At 45.3% G+C, this 7,099-nt stretch overlaps 1 protein-coding gene across 2 annotated transcripts in view; it reads left to right on the top strand.

The window, feature by feature from the left end:
• Positions 1 to 1,719: 1,719 nt before the first annotated feature.
• Positions 1,720 to 7,099, top strand: part of ARPC1A (actin related protein 2/3 complex subunit 1A) — a 23,388-nt gene continuing 18,008 nt past the window's right edge. The window contains exons 1-2 of one of the 2 annotated variants that reach the window (XM_005225061.5): positions 1,720 to 1,812; positions 2,693 to 2,765. The gene's annotated coding sequence lies outside the window, so the exon portion shown is untranslated. 2 annotated transcript variants of the gene reach the window in all.

Raw genomic sequence — 7,099 nt, 5'->3', positions numbered from 1 at the left:
AGAGCTCATCAAAATTACAACTAATTGCTAAACAGCCATCGATAAAGAAGACTGGAACCTACCAAAAAAGAGATCCTACATCCAGACATAAAGAAGAAAGCACAATGAGATAGGAGAGGCACACTCTTGATAAAATCAATTCCAAATGAATCAATAATGCAAATAAAATCATCCACAGCAGTGTCGAACCGCTTCATTCCTCCTGTTTCCCATTTCTAAGTACCAACTTCCCTGGAATTGATTTTTTAAAGGGCACAGTCCTCATATTGGATACTAGATTAGGGTCATCACAGTAGTCTAAAACACACACACGAAGAATAACTTGATTTCCTTGTAATTCCAATGTTCTTACACCAGACCATGATGGGATAAGGGGGCAATGTTCTGGACTAGGAATTATGTCAGCATTGCCACTGACTTCCGTCAAAATCTTCCTGGAGTCTCAAAAACCTCTGGCCCTGTTTCCTCAGTTATAAAATATGATGGTTTCACTTAAGAGCCCCTGAGGAACTAAGAGTCTACCATCCAGAATGCCTCACAAAATATGAAAGAAAATGCATCGAATGGTAAGCTTTGTTTAGGCTGAAATGCAAAATATTAACTCAAAAGATAGAATCAGTGATTAACGTTAAAATGTCTCATTGTTACTCTTCTGGGGCTAAATTATTTCTTACCTTGTCATTTATCATAAAGAGTTTGGTATTATTGATTTCTATGTGTCACTCTCATTTACCCAGACTATAAATCCCTTCAAAAAAGGAACTGTCCTTTGTAAAGAGGTGGTATCTAAGTTAAGCACTTGGTATTTTGACTCTGGGTAACAACTCTACATACTTTCGGATTCGTTCATCTGACTTGGAGACATAGGAGGAATCCTCGCTTCCACGTGCGGTCCTTCCCATGCCAGGATGCTGTCTCCAGGAAGGAATAATTAACTGAAAATGATCTTTCCACTCTCAATGTGCCCTAGAACGCCCTAGGACCAAAGACCTTGCAGCCATGGGACCAAAGATAACCAATTATTCCAGGGCATTAGCACTGAATAAACAGCCCCAGAGAAGACAGTATATGTGGCTGTGAAGTCGGGAATCTGACAAGTTCACTTTGGTGAACATCACCTGACAAGTTTCTGGGTCAATCACCCCAGGGCCAGGAGAGCTGGTCCAAAATTTCTGAGTTCAAGGGCAGCCAGTCTGGTGGAAAGAGGGGTTGAAGTCACTGTCTTCCTGAGTTTGAGGGACGGCTGAACTCCCCCAACTCCTAGGTCCTGTGGCGCCACCTCGGGAGCAGGGAACGATGCTGACCCAAGAAGGGTAGAGAACGTTCCTTGGAGAGACCTCCACAGAGGGAGGGCGGGCTCTGAAGAGGCCTCCTCACAGAGGGAGGAAAAAAAAAGTAGGGATTTGTCGGTCCGTTTGGTTCAAAAGGTCCCAATTCTCAGGAATTCATTCCGTGACCAAAGCACTTGTGAAAACGCCAAGGCCCCACACTTCGGTCGGCGAGTCTCAGGACATTTTGCGAGGAAAGCACTAAGAGGTCCACGTTGTCCCGCCACCAGCTCCCAGCGCTCCCTGGACGCAAACTCCTGAAGAGCCGCCCGACCCTTCCCCGCGGCGCGCGCGCCCCATGGCGCGCGTGCGCCGACAGCCCGCGCCGCCGCGCCGCGCAGGCGCCGTGGCCACTTCCGGGAACTGTCAGCCGCTCCCTCTGGGCCTCGGTCCTCCGCCTGCGCCCGCCGGAGCCTGTTCGCGTCGACTGACCAGAGTCCGCGAATTCAACGCTCCGAGCCCGTCCGTACGGCCCCGATCCCAGGTAAGGGGCAGCAGGGGCGAGCTTCGGGCCCTGCTAACCTCCCCTGGCCCGGCCTCGCTCCCGATCTGAACCTGCGGGGGCAGTAAGGCGGGGGCTTAGGCCGCGGGGCCCGGAGGCGGAGGGGAGGGGCGGACCGGGGGAGGGGGCGGGGAGGCGGTGTTCTCTGGGGGCCTGCCGAGCCCTGGGGTCCCCACATGCCCAGATCCATTTCTCAGCGATTTTCAAGTTCCGATGCTCCTCCAATGCCAGAATGAAAGACTGCTTCTCCTGCGCTTCCTTCGTGGGCATTTATCACAGGCGCTAAAATTGTAGTGAATGGGATCACCACCCTCACCCCCGATCGCGCGTCGCGAGGCACAGTTCATTCCTTTCTTCAGCGTCTAGAATAGGGTCCCTGAGCGCAGTAAGCGCCCCTGGAATGTCTGTTCCTGTCTAGGGCAGCCCTGTATCCTTCAGCTTATAGGGGGAACCTTTCCGAACCCGCGAAGAAGCCTCCGCCGAGTTCTTTAAGAATCTCCCCGCTTGAGTGCCGCCTTCCCCTAAGTCATGGTCGACCCCTGGCGCTCCGAGTCCTGCGTGCAACCTTTTTTTTTTTTTAAGCACCTTTCTCATTTCTAATCCTCGAGTTGGACTGCCCAGCCTCCCTCCCATCCCGGCACCACCACTGCTTGGATGGCCCTGGGAAGGTTGCTCGTCTGAATCCCCGTTTTCTCATCTACATTAATAAGATCCTTAAGGGGTTTCTGAGGCTCCAGTGAGCTTGTTTGCATACATTGCTTAGGATAGCCCCTGTCCCTTAGTATGTGCTCAGTTAAGTTTTATTCGTGCTTCTTACATTCTCTGTGTGTCTTCCCTTCCTCTTCTACCCTTCTCTCCCCAGATTTGTGGACCAGAGAAGTGTCAGATTTATGTTTCTGGCCCCAACCTGGTATTGCTCCACTGCTGGGAATATGGTAGGCCCTTTAATACATTGTGGGCTTTCCTGGTGGCTCAGATGGTAGAGCATCTGCCTGCAATGCAGGAGACCTGAGTTTGATCCCTGGGTTGGGAAGATCCCCTGGAGAAGGAAATGGCAACCCACTCCAGTATTCTTGCCTGAAAAATCCCATGGTCAGAGGAGCCTGATAGGTTATAGTCCATCTGGTCGTAAAGAGTTGGACACGACTAAGCTACTTCACTTTCTTTAATACGTTGTAGTTTAGAATCTTTTATTATAAAGCCATCTGTTCTCATACTGGGGCTTTGGAATCAGAAGGCAGTGCTAACCTACTTTTATCTAATTCAACTCCTTGCTGAAATTACCTAAATTATCCTAGTTCTGCCCTCTTTCTTTAATCAGTTTTTAAATCTAACCTTTTAGTATCCAATAGACCCTGGGTGTTTCAGGTATCTATAAAAAAAAAAAAAAAAAGGAGAGGTATCATTCAGGAGGATATTTTTGCCAGGTGAGGGAGTAGGTAGATGTAAGTGGCTGCTTCTCCCTCAAAGTATTCGGAGACCTTCCAAGGTTAATTCATCTGCTTATCACAGTTAAAGGAGGGGATCATCTTGGAAAAATAAACCTCCTGCTAGGAGGGAGAGGATCAGTAATTCCATCTAGTTAACTAATCCTAAACAGGTTCTCCCTAATGAGGTTTAGTCTGCTGGTCGAGGCTGGAATTGGAACCTGTCTCTGAACACTGTAGAGGGTGTGGTGACCTTGTCAGAGTACCTGGTATTGCTGGGTTGGGTGATGAGAGCAATTAAAAACTGGATGAATCACAGTCTCAAACACTGACCTTAAGTAGGAAACTGACATCCCTACTGTACAATTACTTTAAAGCTCCAGGGCCAGGAAGGTAAAGCCTGTGTAGGTGTTTCCAATTGAGAGGGTACTCCCTGGGGTGTATTTCTGGGGCAGGTTCAAAAGCCTTGGGTCAGAGGGAGAAAGGGAACTCATTTTTTGAGTATGTCTTTGGGGGTAGGCTTTGAACCACATGTGTTCACGTGTTCTCTCATTTAATCCTCCTACCACTGGCCTTGCTATGTCAGTTCTATGTCCATTTCACAGATGAAGAAAAATGAGTTTTGGAGATAGCAAGTGACCTGCCCACGGTTTCCTGGCTAGTGTGTGTCAAAGCCAGGATTCAAACCCAGGTCCCCTTCGCTCCACCACCCATGGCTAACCAAACATTAGGATGACTCAAGTGATAGGTAGAGAAAGGAACTGAGGGATGGACGGGTCCCCTGGAGTCATATTGTGCTACAGAGAAGTCATTTTCTCCCTCTCCATGCTGGCCATTAAAAAGTCATAAGTAGAAGTTTGTTAATATCATCACCTTTTTTGTCTGTCCCTTTTTCTTATCTCTATCCTCAATAAGACAAGCTTTCCAGTTTTCACTTAAGTAGAAATCACAGTTTAGAAATGATAATTATCACCCTAGGACAGAAGGTTTCTTTTTCCTAGGGAAAAAAAAAAAAAAAACCCAAGCTGTCATTATTCTCCTTTCACTGAGTTTCATGAACACATGCTGTGTTCACTGGTGGTGTCTTATGAATTGGACGAACATGAATGTTGTTTTGGTCTACAGACTTAAAATAGCCACATGATTATAGAAGTACAGGTCCTGAGTGTAGGTCCAAATATGGAACCTGAATGATACAACAAAATTAGAAGTGCAATTTTAGAAGTTAATTATGCCATTGAGTAAATGTTTACCTCTTTTGAAGGCTTTGCTCCATTGCTTATAACCCTGAGTTTTCGAATGAGAAAGCCTTTATGTTATTTTGAGTAACTGAGTAAAGCCTTTTGTAATGGCTAAGCATCAGAGAAAAAGAATTACGCATTGAGCATCTGGAAATTTATTTTTCAGAAGAAATTTAGGCGGTTTTACTTGAATTCATTAAAAAAAAATTAGTTTTCAGTTAGAGACTTCACCTGTGAGTTGCAACTTGCAGAACATGTACAAGTAAAAAAAAAAAAATTAATGATCTTGAGCTTCCCCTGTGGTCCAGTGGTTAAGAATCTGCCTGCCAATGTAGGGGACATGGGTTTGATCCCTGGTCCACAGAGCAACTAAGCCCAGGCACCACAACTACTGAGCGTGCTGGCCGCGACGACTGCGGCCTGTGTGCTCTGGAGCCTGTGCTCTGCTATGACCCTCTCTCCTCAGCTAGAGAAAGCCCTCCTGCAGCAGTGAAGACCCAGCGAAGTCATAAATAAATAAACAAATAATTGTTTGATTAATTACCTGAATATCGTCATTCCTAGAATAGAATGGAAAACACATTTCTCAGCCAGTTCAAGATATCAGATGTTTTATTTAAGGGTATATTTATCTCTTTTTGACCCTTGGATTCCTTAACAATTAGCAGAGGCATTTCCTTTGCTTTCCACTGAGATTGATTTCTGCTTTGTCTGCTGAATTCTTATTGTTCACCTCATAACCTTCTGGTGGCCTTCCCATTCATTTCCTGCTTACATCAGAATTCCTGTCTCACATTTCTGTCTCCACCCTAAGTTGACTTGTACTTAAACCATAGAATCTTCAGTGCTGTGAGAATGCCTCTTAGAAATGATTTTAAGGGGAGAGGTGGTAAGGGTGGGGGGAGGGCACCTGGCTACTTTGAAAACATTTCTCCTATTTCAGGTAAAGGTTGCTTCATCAGTCTCTCTAGATTTGGATGCCTGTAAAAATAGAGAATTTGATAGGATTTTTTATTTAATGAGTTTCACAAACTCTGCTTTTCATTTAGTTACAATAACAAGTTTAGAGGATAAATAACAAACACCTGCCTAATCTTCACCAGTTGTTAACATGTTGCCACATTAGCTTTTATACATCTACTTTGTTGTCTTGAAGGAATGAAAATAAATTACAGGGGACTTCATCCCTAAAGCTTCATCTCTATCTCCTAAGAGTCGGAACATTCTCCTACCTATGGCCAACCATTATCATAGTTGGGCTTCCCAGGCAGCGCAGTGGTGAAGAATCTGCCTGCCAGTGCAAGAGACTCGGATTCCATCCCTGGGCCAGAAAGGTCCCCTGGAAAAGAGAATGGCTACCCTCTCCAGTTGGAGAAGGCAATGGCACCCCACTCCAGTACTCTTGCCTGGAAAAGCCCATGGATGGAGGAGCCTGGTAGGCGGCAGTCCATGGGGTCGCTACAGAGTCGGACATGACTGAGCGACTTCACTTTCACTTTTCACTTTCATGCATTGGAGAAGGAAATGGGAACCCACTCCAGTGTTCTTGCCTGGAGAATCCCAGGGACGGGGAAGCCTGGTGGGCTGCTGTCTATGGGGTCGCACAGTCGGACATGACTGAAGTGACTTAGCAGCACCCTCTCCAGTATTCTTGCCTGGAGAATCCCATGGACAGAAGAGCCTGGCAAGCTACCTTCCATGGGGTCTCAAAGAGTCAGACATGACTGAGCGACTAACACACACATTATCGTAGTTAAGAAATGGAAAATAATTCCATGTTATGTGATAGGTAGTCTAAATTCAAATTTTTCCTATTTTACAAAATATATTTTTGATGGCTATTTAAAAAATGTAGATTTACAGTCAAGTTTCATTTATAAAATTTGGTTTTTATAGCTCTTTTAATCTAGAACAACCTCCCCCAGGGACTTCTTTGGTGCTCCAGTGGTTAAAACTCCGAGCTTTCAACAGAAGCAGCAGGAGTTCAGTCCCTGGTTGGGGAACTAAGATCCCACGTGCAGTGCAGCGAGGCCAGAGAATTGAAAAACTAAGTGTACAATTCAGTGACTTTTGTAAGACAGCCACCCCACTCCGACTCCAGCTTTTCTGAATGGTCCCGGTCAGTTCTTTTATAGGATGGCACACATTTCTGGTTTTAACTGTTTCCGCTTTATGTTATGTAACTAAGGCCACTCTCCTTTATTTCCTATAAACTGGAAATTAGATCTTGAATGGATTTAGCATAAATATTTGGCATAAATATTTCATAGGTAGGTTCACCATCTCTTTTATTACCAAGCTTCTTCATAGTAGCCCTGTGTCCTGTTTTCATGGCACAATTATTAACAGGGCCCGTTTTGCTCTCTTGGAAGTATTAAGTGGTCACTACTTATAAGCGATGATGTGCACTTCAAACTGCCTCCCTTCAGGAAGCCCATCAGATTATTGTTCCACTACTTAATGATATTAAGATAGATTACTTGGCTAAGGTGGTGACAGATTTTTTTTTATGGTAAAGGCATGTTTCTTTGTTTGTTTGTTTGCAGTTAGTAAATAATCTGTGGGTGGTTCTTTTGAGACTATGACTATCTCATACCCCAG

Source organism: Bos taurus, chromosome 25 (assembly GCF_002263795.3).
Source record: "Bos taurus isolate L1 Dominette 01449 registration number 42190680 breed Hereford chromosome 25, ARS-UCD2.0, whole genome shotgun sequence".
In the NCBI taxonomy this organism is placed as follows: domain Eukaryota; kingdom Metazoa; phylum Chordata; class Mammalia; order Artiodactyla; family Bovidae; genus Bos; species Bos taurus.
This window is presented reverse-complemented; position numbering and strand designations above follow the sequence as displayed.